This window comes from Misgurnus anguillicaudatus, chromosome 22, assembly GCF_027580225.2.
Source record: "Misgurnus anguillicaudatus chromosome 22, ASM2758022v2, whole genome shotgun sequence".
NCBI classification, from domain to species: domain Eukaryota; kingdom Metazoa; phylum Chordata; class Actinopteri; order Cypriniformes; family Cobitidae; genus Misgurnus; species Misgurnus anguillicaudatus.
In genome coordinates this window covers 48,873,382-48,900,667 of record NC_073358.2, presented here as the reverse complement: position 1 = coordinate 48,900,667, position 27,286 = coordinate 48,873,382, and the positions used below count along the sequence as shown (strand labels likewise).

General features: G+C 35.7%; 1 protein-coding gene across 2 annotated transcripts in view; it reads right to left on the bottom strand.

Annotated features, from left to right (window-relative positions):
* Nucleotides 1-9,383, bottom strand: part of ddr2l (discoidin domain receptor family, member 2, like) — a 46,618-nt gene extending 37,235 nt beyond the window's left edge. For both annotated transcript variants that reach the window (XM_055198397.2, XM_055198398.2), the window contains exon 1: nucleotides 9,226-9,383. The gene's annotated coding sequence lies outside the window, so the exon portion shown is untranslated. The remainder of the gene's footprint in view (nucleotides 1-9,225) is intronic.
* Nucleotides 9,384-27,286: the final 17,903 nt, after the last annotated feature.

Sequence of the window (27,286 nt, the reverse complement as noted above, 5' to 3'; positions counted from 1 at the left end):
TTCACCTTCTTATTCAAATCATAAATTTGAATATTTTGCATCGTATAACATTATTTTTATGACAATTTGGCATATTTTGTATTATTAGGCACATTAATGTAATGCTTCTAGGCATTTAACCTTTGAAATATGACCTTAATATGATCCTTAATATGATATGAGGATACACTTGGAAAAAACACAAATCATTCCTGAATTTAATTAAAGGGCAAGTTTCTGTGTTACTCTCATTTATTACACATTAACTGACCTTGAGCAATTATTTGCTGGATATTCAAACACTTATCAGGTCTCAAAACAGTTGAGAACTCCTGCATAGACATTCTTTTGGTCAACTCGAGATAACTTATCACCACAGCAAAGAATTAGCAGCCGAGTTTCTCACATGTAAGTCCAGCAGTAAATTCCATTAAATCCAAGACTCGATATTTCATCTTTTGTTTGAGCACTAATAGAGTTTCAGACATTTTTAACATTGGTATCATTGGGAAACTACGATTAAAAAAGGTTTTTGCATTTGTAAATCAGAACGTGCTTAGAAACAACATGATCTCACAAAGTTCCGTGGGATAGTCACGGAATTTTGTGCTCATTTTTCCGTGGCATCTGACGGATCTCCGCATTTTTCCGTGGCCCTGCTACGGACTGTCTTTTCCGTGGCATTCTCACGGATTGGTTACTCAACTGCTTTTTCCTATTTTCAAACCATTTTCGCTTCGGTTTAGGGTTAGATTTGGTGTTTGCGTTAGTATGTCACTTTAACTATTGGTTTATACTATTTTTTCTGATTTATTCTTTTATATTTTCTAAACTTTAAACAATTGTTGCCTGGCGTTGTTGGGGTTAGAGTTGGGTTTGGGTAGGGATGTCATTTCATGTAAATCTAACCCTAAACCGAAGTGAAAATGGTAAGAAAATAGGACAAAACAGTTGAGTAACCAATCCGTGAGAATGCCACGGAAAAAGACAGTCCGTAGCAGGGCCACGGAAAAATGCGGAGATGCGTGAGAATGCCACGGAAAAATGTGCACAAAATTCCGTGACTATGCCACGGAAATTCGTGAGATCAGGTTGTTAGAAATGAAACATAATTTTCTTCAATTACATGTTTATAGTTCATGCTAATATAAAACATCTACTGTATTCTTCATCACACCTAATCTTGAATTAATCAGCGTCTCTGACAAGCACTTAGTTTTTCTTTAATAAACATTGAAACAATAAAGAGAATGTTGTGGTCTGCAGTATCATGATACGCCTGGCAGCAGGTGACTCCGGGCCGGATCCGCACCGGAGCTGCTGACTTCGGCGTGGATCCGGCCCAGAGCCGTCCGCTGTCTTGTATATGTAGAACAGCGATCTATAAATGGATTAAAACAAAAACAAGAGCTGCTAGTTCAAGCACATTTATAAGAAATAAAGCTTAAGGCATTTTAATTTGTTAGGCAACATCTGACCTCTGCTTGCTCTGGCATAGTGCTGCCTCACGATTAGTCGCGACTAATCGTTTGCAGAATTCAAGTTTTTGTTTACATAATATATGTTGGTGTACTGTGTATAATAAATATGTATAAATTCAAACACACACATGCATGTAAATATTTAAGAAATATTTACATGTGTATATAAAGTTTTATATTTTTAAATAATTTATATTATATATAAATATAAATATTTATTATATAAATATATATTTTTCTTTAAATTATACATGCATGTGTATGTATTTATTTATACATAATTATTATACATAGTACACCAACATATATTATGCAAACAAAAACTTTCATTCTGCAAACGATTAGTCGCGACTAATCGTGAGGCAGCACTACTCTGGCACACAACATTGGTTGCATCACAGCAGAAAGAAAAACAGCCCGCAAGGCTAAATAATATTGAGAATAAAACACACCGAGGAATATATATCATTTTGTTTGAATGTTATTCAAGTCAAAGAAGCAATCTAGCAGAGATTCAACAGGTGCATTTATTGATGCATGTATTTAAAGAGACAGTCTTAAACAAATAATCCGATGATCAATTGTTTGCCATTTTGCATCTATTTTACTGCTATTTTAAATTGTCTAAAGCAGGGGTCTCAAACTCAAACTGGCTTGGGGCCATTTCTATGACAGACATTTCATTGGGGGGCCGCAGAGCTATTTTAACGTTAAAAAAGTACAATATTTCTGTAAATGTCATGTTTAATTTCTTTTATTTAATGTATAATAATACTTGAAAATATATAAGCATTGGTTTAATCTTTTTAATATACATAATTTTATGAAAGTAGCCTAAGTAAATCTTTTCTAAACCTTATCTTAACTAAGACCTATTATAACCTTGCACTAAACTAACAAATTTAATTCCTGTATACATTTATAAACTATTATAAAAAATTACCATCAGTAAGTGTTTCTGTTTTGATTTATTTTGGATTGTTTTCAGTCATAGTTTTGACTTCATTATGTTCTTTGTTATTTCAGTTTTAATGAATTTTCTATTATATGTGGGAAAATATTAATAAGTGAAAGTGATCCTGAACTTTTGAATGTGTAGTCAATGGTTATATAAGCTAGTTGGACAGAAAAAAATAATAATACTGCTCTATGTGTAATTAAATAGTAAGCTGCATGATAATATATTATACTTCATTATATATCAGTATACTTACTTTTATCTTCTGTACATTTCTCCTCATCTTTTCTCTTTCCTTAACCTGGGCACTTCGAAGGCTCTTTTCTTATCTGTAATTTAAAATGTGTTGCATTACATCTACCGCTCTGCCTCCCTATGCGGTGTCTCCATTATGCTGTTACTTGAGGTAAACTAACCCCACCGCAGCTCGATCTTCTCTCAGTAACAGCTGAGTATCCACCCGGAAGTAACAAATCTTCTCTGGACAAACACTACAAAGTCCCGACCAGATTAACTGATCGCATGGTGACAATGGTATGATTGACGCGAGGTTCAGTTGAGGAATTAAAATCTGATCACGCATTCCGTTATCCTCGACATCAGGGAGCGCGCGCGGTTCATGGCTGCGTAGCAACGGGTGACGCGACCCACGCCACGGAGCGCAACTTCCGCTTCCGAGCACTTTGGAAAGTAATGCTTTGACTCGTTTTAATGCGTTGTAAGACGCGACATGTGAACGAACACTTGAACGTTTAAATCAAAAACCAAACGTATATAAACAAAGTGAATAAAAATCTTTCTGCGGGCCAGATTATGTTATATTTTTGAAAGGTGACGCGGGCCGCAGAAAGGGGGAGGGCGGGCCGCAAATGGCCCGTGGGCCGGGAGTTTGAGACCACTGGTCTAAAGTGTGTACACTATCTAACCAAGCCTTCAACCTAAAACAACAGAAAAGGCAAAGTAATTTACAAGCAGGAAACCTGTCTAAACCTCAGCACACACCAGGAAACTTGAATACAATGAACCTAAAATGTAGCATGTGTCATGGCATGAGTTTTAAGCTCTTAAGGGAACAGGATGGCCAACCTCCCAACAGACATCACAGATATAGGGTACATTACGTTACTGTATCCCGTAAGTCTCAATGTGCTTCTCAGTCAGCTGGCTAGATCAGTGGTTTTCAAACTGGTGGCCGGGGCCCCCAGGGGGGCCGCGAGATGGTGCCAGGGGGGACCCAGTTTTATTACATTTTATAAAATACATTCATTAAACATGAATTCTGTGTAATTAAACCTAAAAAATAATAAGACAACTAACCAACAGCACTACTAGGTATAACTTAATATGTTTTGTTTATTTCAAATATTACATGTTAAAACTGTTTTTTTCATAAATTTTCTTTCGGGTGGCCTCGATAAAATGATCTGTACACAAGTGGGGCCACACGCTGAAAAAGTTTGTGAACCACCTGGCTAGATTATAAACATATTGTTTAAGTCTGTTTAAAACACATATCTCTTAGCACAGCATTTCAGTGAAATATTACATTTCATATATATATTTTTGTGCATTTTGTTCACTGCCTGTTTATGTTTCTGTGTTGCTAACATGTAACTTAATAAAGATTTGACTTTTCAAAACTTTTACCATGTTATGACGTTTTTGAGTTGGCACAAGCCAACTGTCTCTTGTATAGCTCATCATTGTTGATGGTGTGAGACTTGAGAAGACCTTGGTTGATTAACCAAAAACCTGCTTGCCTTGATCATGTCGGTTCCAAAACACCTGATAAGAGTTAGTTCAATTAACCTCCTACTGGTGACCTGAGAGTTAATGTACACACACGGGGAATACGTAAAGTTTTCCATTTTAAACATACCCGGGTATGTCGCATAACCAGCTTTCTGGAATACCACCCTGATGACATTTCGGGTAAGGAAACGTTGTGAGAAACAACGCTCCCTTGTTTTTACTGGTGCATTGTGGGAATTTTGGGGGGTGAACAAAACAAGCATTTAAATAAACTGAAAATTACAAATAATGATATTTCTTAGGATTTAACAAATGAAGAGTTTCGTTGCAAAACGAGATAAATACATTTTGTTCAGAATAGGGATGGGCATGATTAATCGACGATCGATAATTGATCGTTAAGAATTTAGTTGATTACGTTAATTTGTTATTGATTAATCGAATACTTTTTTTATCTAATGCAGGTTGCGTTGCCTAGCGTAGCGCGTGTCTTGAAGCAATTAAATGAATTTCACTGTGTGGCAGCAATTCAACATTTTACCACCAGGGTGCAATATTTGACACCATACTAGAGCCCTGCACGGGCCAAAAATTCCAGCCCTAACCCGGCCCTGGCCCGAAGTGTTCAATCCCTCCCCGACCCTAGCCCGACACTGCCTGCAATTTTTTCAGCCCGAACCCGACCTAACCCGAGACCAATATCAATCACTTTTAAGCTCTCTCTGACGCGCGCGCTCTTTGATGCGCGCTCTCTCTCTCGGATGCGTAATAAGAGGTGAAGTATAGCTTTAGCCTACAGATTAGAAATGCTTATTGCTTTAATGTAGGGAGTTAATAGTTCATTGTTCACAGTTCATCTTTATGATCTTATAGTCCATTTGAACATTTTTGTACGAACTGACTGTATTCTTCAGAAAAACACTAAATAACTTATCTTCCCTTACCTGTCGCTGTTCAGTGTGCAATTAATAAATAAAAATTAGTATGACGTTAATTTTTAAAAGTGTGCGAGGTCCGTGCACGTCCTCCGCTATAGCAAAAAGCGCAATCGGCTAAACGAGCATTAAATATTAATATGACGTTGATTTTTGTTTTTATTCATTTATATTCACAAAACTTATCAACAAAACATCGATTAAAATTAAGAGACAAATTATATGAAACGAAATTCATTTTAAAGTAGCAAGAAAACTTAAATTAAACTCGAAAATAATGTTTTACCCATTACAATTCTCCCTTCAAATTAATCTTTACAACGCGTATGGCGTTTAAAATTACGGTCTATCTTTCGTAATAAGCTAAATAAATTTAAACAAAACAACAACAACATTACAACAATATTCAAACCTAACAATACTCAAACATAAATATAAAACAGACATTACCTATAAGGATACATGTTAAAACAATCTGATATAGCGTTTATAATAGCTGGTTGGTATAGATGTTTACTATTTTTTGCAAAACCTACGTTGCAAACCTCCATTTACCTGAATAAAAATAATTTTTACTTTGAAAATGATGCGCTGTCACTGACAGCGCCTGTCACATTAACATGAGCTGTTCGTTTACATAAGACTCCATCTACGTTCATTTACACTGCAGCGCAACGTCTTGAGTTCTCAAACTAAAACAGGGTCTGCAGCTTTTGCGAACGAATCCGTTTATGAGGGTCGAAAACGGTGGTGTGTAAATGAAAGGAGTAAACGTAGCAAAAGTAACGTTTAAAGGATAAACCCATTAATGTAAGCCTCAGATGCGCGCTGTCTCTGCTACACACGCAAACACACACACAATGAGGAGAGACGTTAAAATAAGCCCGAGCCCGACCCGAGCCCGGTCTGTAAAAAAAAAAACGGCCTGAGCCCGGCCCAAATGGGCTTAGCCTGTCGGGCCCCGTCGGGCCCCGACGGGCTTGCAGGGCTCTACACCATACTCCGTTATCTGTGACCTTCCGTTTTGATTGCAAAAAAAGAATCATGAAGAGGTCATGATTTTTTTGGGAACAAATGAGGTCTCTTTTTAAGAATGCGGCTCGCAGCTGCAGGTTCCACTGCTTTAGAGCACCGCATATTTAAGCGCATATATGTTCCGTTTGTCTAACTAAATGTAGTTTAACTGTTTGCCACAAGCTGATCTTGTAATAAAGGTCTCATGGAGGAAAACACGCTGTTTTTTTGTATTCAACATTTTTTAATTATAAAAGTTAAATATTTTTTTTTTATTATAAAAATATTAATGATTAATCGATAGTCGATCGTTAATTCTCCCGACAATCGACTAAAAAAATTTAATCGAATGCCCATCCCTAGTTCAGAAATCTCTTTTTTTGGTTGTGCATTCCAATTCATATCAATTCAACCGCAGTTGGTTTGTTTTGATTTAAATCTTCATAACTTTAATAGCTAAGTAGCACCATAAAACAAAATAATAACATGATAACATAATAATAAACATGTTTTGACAAAAATTTTAAAAAAATGGATTTATCTCGTTTTGCAATGAAACTATTCAAGGCATACATCTTTCTAGTTATTCCAAACTCTAAATATTGTATGGGGTAGGTGGACTTTCAAATATTGTTGTGGACAATGGAGGGAGGCTTGAAATAAAAAAGTTGAGATTGAGTCCTTCAAAGGGACAAATAAAGTATCATCATCATAATCAATTCATTCATCTAATGTCAGAAAGCTACAGCAGTTCAAAATAATTCATTTCTTCAGATTTTAATAAATTATCAGATGATTAAGTTTTAAGCCCTAAAACATAAAGCATATTTTCACAATGAAGCTTTTTTTTATCTAATGCAAAAACTCAATACATTAATTACAATGTTATTACAATGCAAAAAACCAAATGGTGACTGCTGAGTTAGCGCTATATGCTAGAGCTGCACGATTCTGTATAAAATGAGAATCACGGTTCTTTTGCTTAAAATAAAGATCACGATTCTCTCACGATTCTCAAGAACTTTCTTAATTTTAAGATGTACAACCCCTGAACATTAGTTTAACATTAGTTTTTATAGGTGCAAAGAATTATGCTTCTGAAAGTTTCAGATATGTGTAGATAATCTTTAAATTCAGTTAATGTTAATTGTAGATTATGTATTCATTTTATTTAAAGGAAAAATTTAAAATATACATTTTAAGTAGCCTAAATTAAAAAACGAATACGTTTTGGTCCAAATTTCTGCCACATGGATTGACATTATTTTATGGTAATGAGCTATGATGTGGTTCGGCGGCAACCAATCTCAAGGCAAAAACATTCGGCGGCAACCAATCGGAAGGCGGAAACTCTGCTTGAGAGGATTCCAGACAATGCATCGTTTTTTGACGCTCTCGTTGGCGGCGTGAACGTCCATCGGGTGAATAAATCTATATGCACGCTTCTTCACGCCAACTAGAACACTTGGGCCAAATAAAGGAAAATGTAATGTAAGTGGTCAAGTGCAAAGACAGCAAGTGTGGTTATTTGGATGGAGCCAATGTTTCCCCCTGTGCTAAAAACCCTTTTGGAAAAGATAAGATCCGGAATAAAATCCTCTTTTTGGTACTAAAACAATGTCAGAGATCTTGTCAGACGTACCTGCGCATTGCTCTGCCTCACTCATTCTCTTTAGTTTCTGTTTCTTTCTGTCTAACTTCTCGGCGAAAGCATCCGCTGTACCAGTGGAGTGAACACGAGCACATCTGGCTTGCGAAATAATAAATGTGACGTCAAGACGTCATCGCGGCCGCTGTGATTGCGTGTTGTCGAGAGAACTGACAAGACCAGTGAAAATATAGTTACCCGAATCGTCGAAATGCTGGATAAAGATCGTTTGGGGGGGGGGTCGAATCGAGATCACAATCTTTTAACGATTAATATATGCTAGTTAATGCTATATGCTAATGTTTAGGCTGAAGTTCTACTCTCGACGTTACAGTTACGTTTTGCAGGTACTGAAAAAACACATACTTACCACTCAGACAGTCTATTAACAATCTCCAAACAATTTATTAATCCACAAATTCCGTATCTTCGTCTGATACAGGCTCAAATATAAGGTCTGTTTACACACACACACAGAGCTACTAAAGGAGCTGCTCCGTGAAACAGCCAATCAGAGCAGAGCTCAAAATGATTATTCATGACCTTTCAAATAAGGTAATAACAGTCCATTTCATTCTAAAGGCAAATCTGAGGGTTGGTAAAACAGTTTCTAGATATTTTTTGCACTCAATAAAGCCACACACCTTCTATGTAGATATCAGAGAAGAATTTTTAAGATATTATTTAAATGGATTATTTGGCACCTTTGAGATGTGAATATAATGCCATGATTTTATTCTTGACGTAAATCTGTATTTTCACTTCAGGTATGTATCATTTTTGAGTTATAAATGGTTACATTTTTCATGTTTGTTCTTATACTAAAACCCCTGCAAACTCGAGGTTTGTACAAAAGGCCTCGAGCTAAGATCTGGTTACAGATGTGCACGAGAACGCGCGCGCCGCTGTATCAGCTCAAGGAATAAGCGCGGGCACGAGAACCGCCGCCGGTGAGCTTAGCTCGTGCAGAATCCATCACATAAAATAGCATACTTTAACTTTCATCGTTGCTTTAAAGCCAATACGATACGAAAAATAACTAATAACACTGTAATTATGTGTTATTAGTAAACCTAGAAAGGCACAACGAGGCCTATTTTATAAAATGCGAACACAAACTTATAAACTAAGTCAGAAACAATCCCCTCACGACAGCAACAACCACAAAACACTTCACCACCATGCCAAACTAAAATACAATCATTCCCAAAATAAAAGCCTGCCATGTGGACGACACTGTTCATGTTATTCAAAACTTTACAAACAATCGACAACAATGCTACGATGATGTAACAAAAGTTGCTTAACAAAGTTTGTTGAGAGTCAACAGCAGCTCGCGGCATCAGATGAGTCTGAACTCAACTGTTTCTCAATCGCAACAAAGAAGCCAAAAAAAAATCAACAACTTCAGTCCTGTCTTAAGAAACTCTGATCTGTCGCTTTAAACCGATCGATTACCTGTTTTTCAGGATCCTGACGATAGTTTCTATTCCCACACGAGACAGTCAGCACGTCAATACAGATGCTGTAACATTGTGTAAAAGAGTTTATGTTGTTCAGCGATGTTACAATGCATCGGAGGATCTGCTGCACAGCCTGAAAAAAAACCCTTCAATGTGATTTTTACATCACATCCCTCTTCCGGCCACTTGGAGAAGGGAAGCAATCCATGCAACAATGAACGGGATCAGATTGAAGATTAAAATCAGACGGATTATCAACATTATTAAAGCCAGAATTAATTTATAATATTTATTATTATGCATACATCTTATATAACAGAAAAGCAAATGATTGCCTCTATAAAACCTCAATAAAAGTCAAATAAATTGGGTCTCAGGAATTTAACTATCACTAAATCCTTTTGCATTTATGTATTTTATATATTTATATTTATTATTTTTTTAGTGTGTGTGTTTCCTGGGAATTTAACAATTTTGCACTTTTGCAATTGACTTTTGCACTGCTAATTCAATAATCCACAGATTGAGCTACAGAACATGTTATGGCCTCAGGGGATTAATTTCCTCTTACTCCCCAGTCTATTATGGGATAGACAGACTGTGAAACAAATACATGTTCTAGGTTCTGTTCAATATATTATTCCATATTTTTGTCACATCCTTAACACAGGTGTAGCAGTGAAAATATTGTGTGCAGCTCCTAGAGGTTTAAATTTTTTTATATACAATTTACTACAATAAATACACTACACACAATATTACAACTTAGATAAAATAGACAGGGGTACAATAGGCTATACCACAGAATTTACAAAGTGATACCAGTACAGAAAAACAGACAAGATACAAGAAGCTAAGTCTCAAATACTATTAGTCAATTGCAGTGGTTTTGCCAAAGAGAAGGTAGACCTAATATTCAGTTATGTTCTTTTTTAAAAAAAAATAACCTACCGTGTATACGGAAATTTTGAATATACGGAATATAATCTATCATTTCGGCAGCTGGGTTGCCTGGAAAATACCATAAAATAACACACAATAAATTACAGAAATTTTCCGAAATACAAAATACAGTTCAGTTTTTTCTGTAATTTTACATTAAAATATAAAAACATATAGTAATGTAATTTTTTAAATAATTTTTCGTGATACTGTCACAAATTTCCGCGGTTTTTCGTGATCATATCACGAATTTCTGTTTATGTGTCATTGTCATGTATAATTGGTTACTCAACTGCTTTTTCCTATTTTCAAACCATTTTTGCTTCGGTTTAGGGTTCGATTTGGTGTTTGCATTACGATGTCACTTGAAGTATTGGTTTATACTATTTTTTCTGATTAACTTTTTTAAATTTTCTAAATATTAAAACATTGTTGACTGGTGTTAGGGTTAGAGTTGGGTTTGGGTAAGGATGTCATTTTATGTAGCCTAAGTCTAACCCTAAACCTAATCGAAAATTGTAAGAAAATAGGACAAATCAGTTGAGTAACCAATACGTGACAATGACACATAAACAGAAATTCGTGATACGATCACGAAAAAACGAGAAAATTTGTGACAGTATCACGAAATAGAATAAAAAAATTACGTGACTATAGGTATGTAATTTCGTGTCTACTTTTATGCTACTTTAACTTAAAAAAAATAGTTTAACAATTTTAACTTGTTTTTAAAGGTTATGTCAACTTATCACGGGACAAAACCTAAAATAATTAGGTTGAATTGACTTGCAAAACCAAGTTGTTTTAACTTCATGCTGCATGTTGTTCAAATATTGTTGTATTTTAATCCCAGTTAAACTGGCACCTTTATATGATCCTGTTCAGCTCACGTTTATCCTTGAAGTGAAATCAATCTGTTTTTATTGTTTTGTATTTTCTGCATACGATATTTTTAATACTTTACTCTTTTTTCTTAATTATTAGTTTAGGGAGTAATTAGGAGAATTTGCAGAATAATTGTTTTTGTTTACATTATATGTGTGTGTACTAAAATAAATAAAATAAAATAAAATAGCCGTAAAATAAATGCAATAATGTCAAGACATTATTATTTGCATCATTCGAAAACATTTTACATTCTGCATTTAAATTAGTTTTCCCCTGTTAGAGAGATAAATAAATACAATAAAAGTTACAGTTCTGTGTATATTCTATACCACTGATTCTCAAAGTTTTCGGCGTGTTCCCCCCTTTCTGTACAACGTGTCCCTTTATGTCTCCCCTCAAAGAAAATTAAAACATTTAGGACAAAATTAAGGACAAAAAACATTAAACACAACATATTAAAGTATACAATAGTGTTGGTTAGTAGCATTATTTTTCTGAGGTTTAATTACACAGAATTTATGATAAATTAATGTATTTTATAAAATAGTTAAACTGGGGCCACCCTGGTTTGAGAACCACTGTTCTATACAAATCTAAAATATTTATTACACAATATATTTCTATGCAAATCTAAAATATTTCTTCAGACTTTTCACAATGACTGTTGTAGTTGCTAACTCAGTCCATTAGGGGGCAGAAGAGACTCATAGTTTTGTCTGCTATTGTAATGGGTTCCTGTCGACAGGGGGCGCAGCAGTTCACGCACATTCCTGAAAAGAAAAGCAAACACTACTCTCGAGTTTTTCCAAGGGGTAATGCAAGACCCAACATGGCTTCCTGGCAGTGAATAATGAACAGAGAACAATGATGAAAACAAACAGAGCGTCTTAGAAAGAATCAGATAGAGTAGAAAATGAAAGTTTTGTATCAGGAGACAAATACTAGCAACGCATTACTAGTCTAAATTTAAAACAGCAAGTATATATAGAATTTGCACATGGTATTTTGTTAAACAAGTTTACCTATATGTCTACTAGTTGTAATTTATTATAAATTATTAAGTTTTTTTCAAAAATGTTGCATCTTTCAAATGGTCAGGTTAAATATGGATAAACCAAACCATGTGTTGAAAAGGTCAGCAGGTTTTCTATTAGTTTTCATTAGATATTAAAAATATATAATAGGCTATAAATTACAGGCTATAAAGTCCATATAAATTTGGTTTTATAGCAGAATATATTGTGTGACTTTGTTATATACAGTTTAAATTTTGCTTTATAACTATATATATCTATCTGTATCTCTATCTATATCAACATATATTTATATGTTGACCAATTATATGCTGTTTTTGACAGGGTCCTGTCCTATTTGAGAGCTTAGCTCATATAGCCCATCATAAAAAATAAGGCTACTAACAAGTCTATGTTTAAGATTGTTATATGTCATGCATTTTATTTTTTTGGGGAGGGGGGCAGCGGTGAAGGGATGCAACCTACACAGGAGGAGGGAGGGAGGATGCGTAATGAAAAGTTTGAGAACCACAGTATAATGAACTATACTGTATGCTTTTCCTAGACAAATTTCCCGACATCCACTGTCATGTTTTCATAATCTGTCCGGCAAAATACGTTAGTGTTATAAAACTCACATGAAGTGCTTAGTCATTCTGGCAAAGTGACCTATGAAACAGTTGTGAGTGGTTTGGGGATTTGGCTGGATGACCCTTGTGTGAGGAGAAAGTGATGTAGTATTTGGGAAAGGCCTCTGTTAAACAACACTTGAATGACGTAACACTGTTTCCTTTTCCTCTCTGAGAGAGAGAGAGAGAGAGAGAGAGAGAGAGAGAGAGAGAGAGAGAGAGAGAGAGAGAGAGAGAGAGAGAGAGAGAGAGAGAGAGAGAGAAAGAAAGAGGGGGGAGGGAAAGAAACACAAAATGAAAAATATCTGTGCAAACACAAGAAACTCTGAACAAGTGTTGATCTTGGAAAGAGAGAGAGAGAGTTCGGAAAACAGGAATGAGGTTTAGCAGAGACTGTATTTTTTTTTATTGAATACATACATTTGAATTCTGCCATCAAGATGTTGCAATGACCCTTTCTCAACAGTTGACTGATATTATGATATTTTTCTCTATAATTGTAAGCAATAATGCGTTAAGCAATACATTTTAACGCTAACATTTCTTTATGTATTATTCATGATTCTGAAGAATGAATTAGCTTTGCTTTGTACTGGAATTAAGTCATAAAAATGGTAAATTAATCCTGCATGTGTATAGACTACCGTCCGATATCTGTTTATTGTAACCGTGAGATAAAGAAAAAGTTATCTTTAATCTTTAGGTATCTGTCTGTTATTATGAGAAACAATTTTTCAATTAAATTAAATTTGATTTATATAGCGCTTTTTTCAATTGTTAATTGTGTCAAAGCAGCTTCACATTAATAGATGCAGGAGAAAACACAGAAAAATTGATGGACAACATAAGCAGCAGAATACATTGGCAAAGATTAAACTGTACTAGCAAGTGTTGTAACAATATAATGTATAGAAGAGGGTGCTAAGTTAAGCCAATGTCAGCTGACTCCCCAGGGGTTGAAAAAATCTTCTAGGAGAAAAAACCTCCTGGCTTTTTTTAGTCAGGAGGGAAAAAATCCTAGGGGGGGGAAAAAACCCTTGAGAGAAAGCCAGACACAGCTAATTCTATAGAGGATATACTATATATTAAATACTATTTCATAAAATTTTATGGGAAGTAAAACATTTAAAATTGTCCTCACAATCCAGGACGAGACAGGGAGAGAAACAAAATCCTATTAGCGTACAGGCCCTTAGCATGTAATGAAAGTGTCATAAAGTATTGCGGTTTAATATCTGCTCGGTTCCAGACAGGCTAACTATTGCGGCATAAGTATATTACCCAGACGAGTTATGTGAATGCTTTGTTCCGAACAAGCTTACTATTGCGTGATAAGTACATTTACTAGACAAATTATGTGAATGCTTTGAAGAAGAGAAACGTCTTTAGAGAAACAGATCAGGTATAACTGATTTTAAACACTGTAAATGTGAAATAAGTTTACTATTAGTTTACGTTTACAGAGAACTGATAATGTACAATATATACTGTATATAAAAACCTTTTAAATGTTTTTTATAACCCAAAGTTTGTTTGTGTGTGCTCCTGTAGCTCAGTTGATTCAAACCCAGAGAACACATATACTGATGAAACAAATAGCTTGTAAAGACCTATTGCTTTGGTCTGCCAAATGTGTAAACCTAAAGTTTTAGGAAACAAACCCATATTTTGTAGTAAAAGGGGATATTGAATGATTTATTATTATAATTCTTATGATAAAAGTTTTGATCAGACATAGTCAATTGTTTGTGTTATTTATAAGAACAAATAATCCCAATAAAATGTCAGCGTAGTCTTGATTTTTAAAAAATTCATGACATAATATACACGTAATAAAAAACTGAAGTACCTTTAAAATATATAATGATTGAATTGAAATGAGAAGGATTGGACCTTCACATATATTCATATTCAACGTTAAATACACTATGGGGAGATTTCCCGGACAGGGTTTAGATTAATCCAGAACTAGGCCTAAATTTACATTTAAGAAGTTTAAGAAGTAAAAAAAAACAATACTGGTGTGCATCTTGAAACAAAACAATGTCACTGATATATGTTATGTTAATGTAAGCCTTAATTTAAGGAGGCTCAAATATGTATTTTAGTTTGGGACTAGGATAAGCCCTGTCCGAAACCGCCCCAGTAAGAAGTGAAAGTGGATTAACTTAAAAAATGACTTGAAGTGGTAACACCTAAAAAGTGTTACCAATTAAAGTAATATTTTAAGTAGATCAACTTTCACTTTTTACAGTGTAGTTTTTCAAAAACACAAAGATGAGTTTAACTTAAAATGTAAAAACATTAAAGCTAGTTCCTTAAAAGATTTTTTACCAGTGATTCATAAAAAAACATTTATTTACCATTGACACTCACCAAATCAATATTGTACCTATAGCAGGGGGGACAAATGTAACCCTAGACCACAAAACCAGTCATAAGTCATAAGCCAAATATTGTCCTGTTTATTCCTATTTATTTATGTCCATTCCATACATCAATGGAAAGCGTATTTATTCAGATATAAAAATCTTAATTTCATAAAATTGATCCTTGTTTTGTGGTCCTGGGTCACAAATGATACATTTTTTGAGTGTTTTATTTTGTTTAGAATCCCATAGTAACAGCAATGACAGACCCATCAGATGTACAGTATAAGACATGACTCTATTAAGGGTGGTGTTTTGCAATAGGTACTGTAAAAGTTACGTATATTCATTGAAACCTCCTCCTGGTTTTCATTTCTTGTTATTTTTATTTTTTCTCTGTATCTCTCCAACAAACACAGACTTCTTTTTGTTCAGACCTGCCCGGAGAGACGCATCCACCCTTATTTAATTCCTACCGGATTCTCTGCAGATGCAAGTCAGCACAGGAAGATGAATGTGAAAATCCTGCCTGCTTACACATCTGCCAAACCGGTTTTTACACGTCTGGACTCCAGCTTTATGGATTAGACACTTGGATACACAAGTCACGAAGTTTATACTAGTGACTGGAGAAGATATGCAAGTGATTATCGCCTTCACAAGAACAGACATGCGAGTGCTGACTGCGGAGCTGGCTCATACTTCAACATTATCGTTGCTCATGTACCTAGAGATAGAGATTTAAACAAATCTTGGGTTGCCAACCTAGACCTGTCATCTAATATGAATGATACTGTAAAGTGATGCCATCACAGCAATGCCATATATAGAAGAACCATTATTGGTTCTCCAAAGAACCTTTTCTGTAGTCCGTAGAGCTTTTTTCACTACAAAGAGAAACAGTAAAACAGAAAGATGCTTTGGTTGTTTATGGCACAGTTTTTTAACTTAATTTTCGAGTGTGCCATACTCCTAAAAATAAAGGTTCCTGTATGGTTTCCACAGATGGTTCTTGTTTTACAGAAAAGTAAAAAAAGATCCTGTCCTCCTCTAAAAAGATGTTCGATCTTAAAGGGCACATATTATGCAAAACTTTAGACATAAATATGTGTTGGCAGTGTGTGAACCGAGGGGCAACCTTCCAATTTCTCTGTCGAAGCCAATACGGAAGTGACGTAAACTGTAATTCAACGACGCGCCACTAGAGGCTGGCTCCAAAAGGGAGTCAATTCCAACGTTATCTCAAGAGAATTCGAACATATTTTACGAGCTGGCTAATTCGTATTAATTCATATGACCACATTTGTAAGTTTCTTTACGATTGGCCTTGACCCCTGTGATGTTGGGGTTAGGGGTTCGGTTTCGTTGTTGTTGTTCTTTCATGAGAATCATACGATTTTGCACAATTAACTTTGTATAAATTTATTTGAATTAGCCAACTTGTATGATTTCTTGTGAGATCAGGCTGTTCACTACCATAGACCCCCATGAAAAAATGCCCAACTTTACAACAGAAAATAATATGTTTATAACCTGGTACAAAAAGTGGTTTTGGTCTATATAGCAAATTTTGCCCTTCGTGACAACTTTGAAATCTCCTCGCTTTAAATTATATTAAGCCTTAATGTTCTGCATAATTAAGGGCGTGGCCACTTGAGTGACAGGTAAACGGCAGGCGTAGTTTCAGCAATCAGCCACCTTAGCTTCACCCACATCCCGCCTTTTCACCCAATTTCGGTTATCCATGAGTGATGCTGAGTGACCACTTACTAACTGCGTGTTCACACCAGATGCGGAAGAGGCGGCAAAAGCCCGCTTTTCGCGTGTAGTTTGACACTTGAACATTTACTGTGGGTTCACACCAGATGCTAGTTCAACGATTTGCGAGAGTGGATTACATACAAAGTCAATGCAAAGATGCGATCAGACACATCCTCGCTTGGGCAGATGCGAATGACGCCATATGGGTAACGTGTTTGCCACAAAGACACACGCTATTCGCCTCAAACACGTCTTCGTCCAAGTTGAAAAAATTCAACTCGAGCGAAAAATTCACATGATTCAAAGTTAAATCCCGCGAGTAATCTAGAGTGAGTAACGCGATACCCTGCGTTTGGTGTGTACGTAGTAGCATCAGAGTTTACTCGCTTCATTTGCGCGTGAAAGCAGCGCGTGAAATTCTAGTCATTTGAGACATTCGCAGAGAGACATGCGCAGAAATTTGCGTCATGGGAGAGGCTTCTTCGGCCTCCGCTTGCTTCCTGTAATCACGTCACTACTAGAGCAAACTCCTGATTGGTTAACGCGTCGCGATTATCCGCCAAAGTTAAAATATTTCAACACGGATCATGCGGCAATGCTCAATTTGTGCGGAACGCATAATCCGTGCCATTCGCGCTTTACGCGCCACAGGATGCCTATTCGCGTCTTTGCATTGACTTAACTCTTTCCCCACCATTGACGAGATATCTCGTCAATCAAGAGAAAACGCTTCCCCGCCAATGACGAGTTTTCCGTCTTTCCGCAATACCGCTATTATCCACTAGGTTGCCCTTCTGCAACTTTTAAAACCGGAAGTATTGCCCTATGACAAGCTGCTGCATGTCCGTGTCTGTTTTAAAGATCGCTCTGAATGGGATCTCTATGAAAAGTCCGTCACAAAAATGGAATTATCTCTGCTTTTTGCTCAAAATGTGGTGTTTTTGCAGAAACCTACCCATATTCAAAAGCTGATTACAAAAGAACTGCTGAAGGTAGGATGAAACCTTTTTTTTTGTTTGAAAGCAGAGGGTCTGTTCTTTCATTTGGTATATTGTATGTTTATATATTTTTAAAGAAGAACATTTTCTGGAAGGCATTAAACTTTGGTGAAAATCATGAAAAACGCTGGCGCTGGCAGGCAACTTTTTTAAAAAACGCTGGGGGTGAAAGAGTTAACATGTAAATCACTCGCGCTTGCCCCCTCTTTCGCGGATGGTATGAACGCTACATGACTGGTTAATTGTACCCAAAAGCTTTTGTGTTTGTTAGCACATTGAAGCGCTTATGCGACTAAAGTTACTGTTGTCTATCTATTTGTTACCAAAATCGCTTGGTAAGGGAGTTAGGAGCTGTAGCTCATTTGCATTTAAAGGTACAGACGACACATTTTTACTCCCACCCAAATAGAGGCATTTTGGACATGCTATAATAAATAATCTGTGGAGTAATGTTCGTAGACACTTTCTAGACTCTTCCTAATACTTATATTGCATCTTTTAAAATTGGCCATAATTGGTGACCTTTATAAATAATGATGATACACAATGCCATTGAAGAAGCCTTTCAGCACCTAAAAACTGTGTGGGTGCAGGGCCAATTGTGCCTCTTCTGGGCCTACAGCCAAGCACTTTTGTCCAGACCCTTCACTGCCAGATCAAAGGTACTTTGGAGGGTACAATTTTATTCCTAGAGAAGCAAAACATTTAAATGTACTTTCTGGCAGAATAAAACAGTACCTCTCCAATGACAGACAGTACCTTAAAAGGTACAGTTTTATGTTGGTGTAGCATCCCAAGCAACCAGCTTAAAAAATATAATTTACACAAGAATATTTGGCATAGACACGAAAGGGTTAACTTTTAATTTTAATGAACTTCAGCACATTATTCATCCAAGACTGTGTGAGAGGAACAAAATTTACCATTGACCACATTCACCAGTTAAGTTTTAGGTAGTAAGTCGTATGAGAAGAGGCCTTATTTCAATTATGCTGTATAAGTTGCTTGTTAGTATAAAATAAAGGTGTGTTTATGAATTTTGACTGTATAAACATTAAAGAAAATATGAATTATTCTTAAAATGCATCCCACGTTATCTCCTGTTGTACTTTATCTTTGTACTTTGTGAACTATCATTTCTCACCTGACGGCATCCTAACAAAGCCTTTGTGTGTGTTAAACAGAAAAGATTGAGACAGTGGTTAATGAGGTAATGACAATATCTACCACACCCCTTTGTAACCGAAGATCCGGTCCTTTACGCCAAGCCTGAAACTGAGATTGCGATCATAACTGAGTGGTTTTAACCCTGTAAAGAATGATGACACAAGGAAATCCGAAATCTTATGCAATACAGAACTTTGCTTGTTCATCCTTACATCAGTTTCCTTCCTATTGGCACACATGCCCAAACTAGCTGCCATTAAATGTAAGTTTATATTCACATGCCACTGTGATACTCACCTCATTCTTTAATTAGTTCGTCATCTCATCCTTAACATTCACCTAGAGTGATTTTTCGGCTTGAGATTCAGATTTCTTTCAATTGAAACAGATTCCTATCATTTCCTACATGGCTTTGATTCTTCGCATTTCTGAAATAAGCAACAGATGTGTAAAGCGTGTGAAGTATTACAGTACATGTATTGTATTAAAGCACATGCGTTATTTACAGTACATCCCCACCAAATATGACAGAGAGTATCTTACATACATTGTTACCATTCCATCTCTATGATTCAGTATTGTCTTACATCTCCTTAATTAGCCATCTTTAGACCCCCGAGTCATTTCAAAAATAGCACCAGTGTTAAAACAGAGTAGACCAAATAATGCATTAGCACAATTCATACATTGGTGATTTAGTGTAAAGACAACCAATACCATCCCATGCATTTCAGACATATGGTACTTCAGTATAACATTTACACTCATAAAAATAAAGGTGCTTAAACGTTTTATCACAGCGATGCTATAGAAGAACCATTATTGGTTCCTAACCCTACTGAAAAATCCAGCTAAGACCAGCATAAGCTGGAGAGCTGGTTTTAGTTGGTCTGCCAGCTTGGTTTTAGCAGGTTTTGCTGGTGTAGCAAGCATGTGGTTTTGGTCACTTTTTAAGCTGGGAGACCAGCTGACTCACCAGCTTGACCAGCTATGTCATGCTGAGAGGACCAGCTTATACTAGCTTATGCTGGTCTTAGCTGGATTTTTCAGTAGGGAAGTGAGCCATTCAGTCAAAGGTTCCTCAAAGAACAATTGCTTTCTTACCTTTTGTGAAACAGAAATGTTCTTTAGATGTTAAAGGGGACATATCATAAAAATCTAACTTTTTTCCATGTTTAAGTGCTATAATTGGGTCCCCAGTGTTTCTATCAACCTAAAAAATGTGAAAAAGATCAACCCAGTAACTTAGTTTTGGTAAATCATTCTCTGCAGGCATGTGAAAAAATAGGTAATTGAAATTTGGCTCCCCTTGTGATGTCAGAAGGGGATAATACCGCCCCTTAAAGGCTCTCTAAGCGAATAATGTGCGACGTCACTTCCTGTTGATGTTTGAACTGTTTTCAAACAAACCGAGCGTAGCTAACGCCTCTCCCTCCCTCTCCCCTCCATGCTTTCATGAACGCGCCCAACCCCCACCCCCAAATCCTTCTTGTCGTTTATTGGCTGGAACACTTTGTTATGTTTTGTTGTGCTAGGTTTGGCCACTATGTTGATATTGCCGTTTATCGAGCCTGAGCTGTCTACAGAGATCGCGTTTTTTTACAATTTGATCAGCGGACAGGCAGCAAGCAGATAGTGAGGAGATGTTTGCTGTATGTAACAAAAAATGTTTTATGGTCTAAAACGCGTCAATTCGCTTAGAGCGCCTTTAATCTGCACTATCCAATCACGGCACTGCCATTTACTGTAGAGATCAGCTCATTTGCATTTAAAAGGACACACCCAAAAGGGCACATTTTTGCTTACAGCTACAAAGTGGCAATTTTAACATGTTATAATAAATTATCTATATGGTATTTTGAGCTATCACATACGTATTCTGGAGACACCAAATAATCTTAAAAAAAAGTTTTGTGAAATGTCCCCTTTAAAGGTTCTTGAACCATTTAGCCAAAATTGTTCTTTTATGAAGCACCTTTATTTTAAAGAGTGAAAGACTGAGTAATTGAGTAATGGGTCTCCCAAAAACGTGTATATTTAAGTTTACTGAACTTGGTGGTCATGTAGACCAGTGGTTCTCAAACTGGGGGCCGGGCGATATGGTACCAGGGGGCCCCCAGTTTTATGACATTTTATAAAATACATTAATTCATCATGAATTCTGTGTAATTAAACCTAAAAAAAATAAGGCTACTAACCAACAGCACTACTTTGAATCATTTAATGTTTTGTTTAATTAAAATATTAAGTTTTAGAACAGTTTGTTGTCATAAATTTTCTTTGGGGGGCCGCAAAGGAATGCACCGCACACAAGGGGGGCCGCACGCTGAAAAAGTTTGAGAACCACTGATGTAGACTGAACTTAAATAGTTAAGGTCACCAAACTTGAAGTTTGTACAGTGCGCTTAAACAATTAAGTTAACTTGGCATTCATAAAGACTGAACTAAAATTGCTATAACAAGATGAAATACAGAAATTCATGACTAAATTTGGGTCAATCAATGAATAAACTTAATTCTCTAACATTGTTCACTCGGATCTCTTATAGTGGAGAGAAATACACTGAGTTGAACAGAGTCCATGTATTCCAAAGTAAATACTGATCAACTGAATGGTGACTGAACAAAAAAAATGTAAAAAGTGAAATGTTGGATCAACTTAAAAATTACTTTAATTGGAAACTACTAAAATTTAAATAAATAAAGTATTCTTCACTTACACAATAGTTTAAAAAAGAATCAAGAATACTACAAAAGAGTGTAAAACTCAAACTGTTTATATATCCCATCATCAGTTGTTATTCTTTGAACAAGTCAAGACTTTTCAGGCGCAAAGGCTTACGGGTATTCCTTGTGACTTCTGTACTGATAATTTTAAGTTCATTCCACTTCATTTTTTTGTTTAGGGTTTTCGTACGTTAATAAGTTAATTAACTAAGATTGTTAAGTTTTGGATCCAAAATAAAAAATAAAGTAATGTTTAGTCATGACTACTTTACAACATTACGTTTTTTTCAGGGTAATTTTCGTAAGGGTCTCCAACATAAATCTCTTTTCTTGGACTACAACAAACACACGGATTGTAGGCGACAGTTTACTTCCTGGAATTGGTGATGTAGACAAGACCGACATTATCATAATTTTGGACTCACAGCCTGTAAGTTAACTTCTGTTAGCATTGCATTGTGAGCGAATCTTTCAAACATGATAAGGAGCGTCACATTTCATGCTGACATCAGAGGTATTCAGGGGCCAATCAGGGACACAGTGCTTTTCAAACCTGTGCGTTTCAGGAAGAGATTAAAATCTGGAGCTACAAAAATGTACGGCATGTGAAAAATAATATGTTTTTTTGAAACATAAACCACACGAACACATTGTATTATACCAAATACACAAAATAAGGTTGTTTTTAGCAAAGAAACAGGTGCCCTTTAAGCACATTTAATACACATAAATACATTTTGTACAATGCAAACAACATAAATTGTGATATATTGTTTTTTTTTTTGTTAATATAGTACTTGAATTCTGAATTATACGGTACTGGTACTTGAGTTTGTTTATGCATTAAAGATCTTTACAAACTCTCAAGGTCATACTGAGGTTTCATTCGCACAAACAGGAAACACAACTTTGGTCAAGAGCAAGGCACATTTCATAAATTTTGTGTTTCTGATTTAAAAAACTATATTTTAATGTAAAGGGTAATGCCTAAAATGTTATTCAATTCTATTTGTACATTTTATTCTTAAATGCATTTTGTGTGATTTACATTTAACTTCTATCTACAGCTATTTTTAGTGCATTTATTAAAGGGATAGTTCACCCAAAATGAAAAATTTCTCATAATTTAAACCTGTATTAGTTTTATTTTTCTATTGAACACACAAGGAGATATTTTGATAAATGATGTTCCTTGGGAATCGAAGCCATGACCTTTTACCAACTGAATCCTTACCCAGTACTCACTCTTACAATGCATTTATCCAGTCAAAAGATCTTAGCACCTCTGCTTTAGTGTTGTGTCTTTGTGTATGTGTGTGCGTGTCAGGTATAATACAGTACTCTTTGTACATTGTGTTTATAATCATGTCTCAACAGGCCTAACACACCTTTGCCATATGAGGGATTCCTTTTTTTCACTTTTACAGCTGTATCTCTTTCTCACTCTTTGGATTCGTCCTCCCATTTCCTCTCGGGTTTCAGGACAGTGGGTGGTTTTTCATTCGGAGTATGTGGTGCCACCTGACTCACGGCTCTGGAATGCACGCTCACAGAAAGAGCGAGAGAGCGCGGGAGGGGGATGAAAGGAGAAAACCAGGATAACCGGGAGGTTTGCGTGCATAGGAGAATGTGTGTTTGCTCCGGGGGCGTTCAAATATAAACCGCATATCTTAATATGTGGCAGTGGAAGGTTACTTGTGTTTTATGGGAGGAAGTGGAGTGGGGAATCTCCCACAGTAATGCTGGTTTACTTGTGGCCACAACTTCTGACAGGATGCAATAATAAACACACGTGACCAGGATTACACACTCAGATCCGGAGAATGGTCATATAAAGCATTGTGTTAGCAGCATGAAGGTCACGGGTTTGATTCCAAAAGAACACACATGATTATAAAATGTAAAGTTTGACGTCGCCTTGGCTGAAAGCATCTGCCAAATCCATAAATATCATAACATTTGTATTAGGGTGGTCCTGGGACAAACATTTTTTAAATGTTCAACTCTCATCCCCTAAATGTGTTAGGATATCAATAAAAACACACTGTGCAAAATTTTAAACTGTTCTTACAATATCTAGAGGTTGCTCAAAGCCTTTGAATATTTCCGAAATCACACATTTTTGCAAAAGCTGACAACACACATACAACTTCTTCTTGGAGGGTAACTTTGTTCCAGTTATTTCAGTCTCTTCTGATCTGAGTAACCATATAGCGGACTTGCTTCATGTTGCTTAAGCCGTTGTCTCGGTGTATTTGTCTATTGTGCTTCATTCACATTGAAGCTTTCTTGCTTTGAAAGACATATCACAACTAAAACAGGAGTTTTAATTGCATGGAGTATGGTCAGATAAGTCCATTGCTGCTATAAGTATATATTATTTATGCATGAATACAATTATACATTGTATATGTAATTATACATGCTAGCTCGAAGTATCACATAATACACCAATTTTTTTATTTATTTATTCAAACATATTGATGGGGTGAGAGAATTAACTTTTAAAAGTTAAAAAATAAGGACGACCCTACTGAGCCACTAAGGTGACATTGGAGTATAAAAAATCGAAAGTTTAGTTTCATGTGCTCACGTAAAACTTTCATGTGCTCACTCGAAACCTTCATGTGCAGAATTTTTTTTTAAAGTTTAGTGCGCACGTGAAACTATCGCATGCTCACGTGAAACTTTTGGGTGTGCACGTGAAAGTTTTGCGTGCGCACGTGAAACATTTGTGCGCAAAAGTTTCACGTGCGCAAGTGATAGTTTCACGTGAGCACAAGAAACTAAACGTAATGATTTCACGTGCGCATGCGAAACTAAACGCGATTGTTTCACATGAGTGCGCGATAGTTAAAAGCAATAGTTTCGTGTGCACACTCGAAAGTTTCAGGTGCGCACGTGAAACTAAACTTTATTTAATTTTTGTTCCATGTTTGTACCCCCCTTGCTCTGTACTAACTTTATTTGTGAAGCAACATTCCAAAGGCCCATAATGTCTTAAAAATGTTTTTTTACACTCATTTTAATATCATTCATGCCCTAATATAGGCTTTAAACACTGTCAATAAATAAATAAATAAAATGGTCTCTAGCTGTCACTTTTGAAAAGTAAATTTTCCAAGTAACCATAGAGCGGACTTGCTTCGTGTTGCTTCAGCCATTGTCTCAGTGTATATTGTCTATTGTGCTTCAGTCACATTAAAGCTTTTTTGCTTTGAAAGACATATCACAACTAAAACAGGAGTTTTAATTGCATTGAGCATGATCAAATAAGTCCATTGCTGCCATAAGTATATCTTATTAAACAATTATACATGCTAGCACAAAGTATCACAAAATACGCCAATTTATTTATTTATTTATTCAAACATATTGGGGGGAAGAGAGCATGAACTTTTAAAAGTTGAAAAATAAGGACCACCCTACCGAGCCGCTAAGGTGACACTGGAGTAAAAAGTTTTTAGTTTCATGTGCTCACCTGAAACCTTCATGTGCACATTTTTTTTTTAAAGTTTAGTTTTGCGTGCTCACGTGAAACTATCGCATGCTCACGTGAAACTTTTACGTGCGCACGTGAAACTTTTGTGTGCTCATCTGAAACTATTGCGTGCTCACGAGAAACTTTTGCGTGCGCACATGAAAGCAAAAGTTTTACATGCCCACACGATAGTTTCAGTTGAGCATACAAAATTTTCACGTGCGCACGCAAAAGTTTCACGTGAGCACGCAAAACTTTTGTGTGCTCACCTGAAACTATCGGGTGCTCACGTGAAACTTTTGCCTGCGCACATGAAAGCAAAAGTTTCATGTGCCCACGCGATAGTTTCACGTGAGCACAAGAAACTAAACGTGATAGTTTCATGTGAGCATGCAAAACTAAACGTGATAGTTTCACGTGAGAATGGGATAGTTAAAAGCGATAGTTTCGCGTGCGCACACGAAAGTTTCACGTACGCACGTGAAACTAAATTTTAGTTTTGTTCCATGTCCCCTTAGGGGCTCCGTACTATCCTAATTTGTGAAGCAACATTCAAAAGACCCATAAATGTTTTTTACACTTAAAGCAAAATAACACTAAACAAAAAAATGATCATTCATGCCCTAATATAGGCTTTAAACAATGTCAAATAAATAAATAAATAAATAAAATGGTCCCTAGCTGTCACTTTTAAAAAAAGTACATCTTTGCAACTAAAGAGTTCATATTATTAGTACCTCAGAGGCACATATTGGTACCAAATGTAGACTTACTGTATCTGCAGCTACATTTTTAAAGGGTTTTGCCCCAATGACAGACTGGGACCTATTTTTAGACAATTTTTTTCTGACACTGAAGGATGCACAGACTTTTGAGAACAACATTACAGTCTAATATTCCAGATAAAGTAAACAAATTGAATTTAATTCATATTACTCCTTATCTTCTACTTCGAATAGATGTGTTTCATAGCAGCACCATTGTGCTTTCATTGGGACCATGAAAGCAGTCAGAAGGGTCAAGCTAAATAAGATGTATGTTTTGTTAGGATAGGACAATATTTGGCTGAGAACTATTTGAAAATCTGGAATCTAAGGGTGCAGAAAATCACCTTTAAAGTTATCCAAATGAGGATCTTAACAATTTATTACTAACAATACATATTTTTTTGATATATTTATGGTAGGAAATGTACAAAATATCTTCATTAAACATGATCTTTACTTAATATCCTACTGATTTTTGGCATAAAAAATATAATTTTGACCCATACATTGTACTGTGGCTGAGCGACTTAAGACTGTGGTTGAGGGTCAAATGTTAGGAGTTTGGACAATCAGCATCATGCTAAAGTAGTTTATTGTCATATGTGAGGTGTTCATTTTATTAGCATAAAGTCCTCTGGGATTTAATTTCCTTATTTCCTTTAATTTCCTTCTCCGAAGTAAGGATTGCCAACACACTGTATTTCCCCTTTTAAAATCTCTTATTGCGTAATTTTGGTTAAGTGAAGCGTTATAGATGTAGAAAGTTAACATGTGCAGTAGATTTAATATTTTTTTTTTAAATGAATATCATTGGTATAAAAGGTTGTACTATCATGTTAGTTTAGTTGTACATTAGCCAAAAAATCTGGTTTGCTGACAAAGTATTAAAAAAGCTGGATTCATGAAAGTGTGGTGTTGAAAAAGAACAAGAAACGTCAATATGGGTTTTGTTAATTTATTAATATTATAAACATCATATTCACTAACATATTTGTCCTTATGCTCAAACATAATAGTCATAAAATGATAATGTTAACATGATGATTATCTGTCGAATCCAAATTAATAAATGCTGAAAGGGGAGGGGGAGAAAACTAAATTATTTCTATTCCTATATTTCAATAAAATCCACAAACAGTTTTCCTTATAGACAATATTAGAAATTATATATTTTTAATATTTCAAATTAAATAAGAATAAGTTTTACTTTTGAAGTATGGTTACTTTGTGAACATTAGAAGTGGCACTAAAGTTTTAGCCAAACTTTGTGCATCTTTGTTATGTTTATGAAAGGGAATAATAAGTAACAAAATA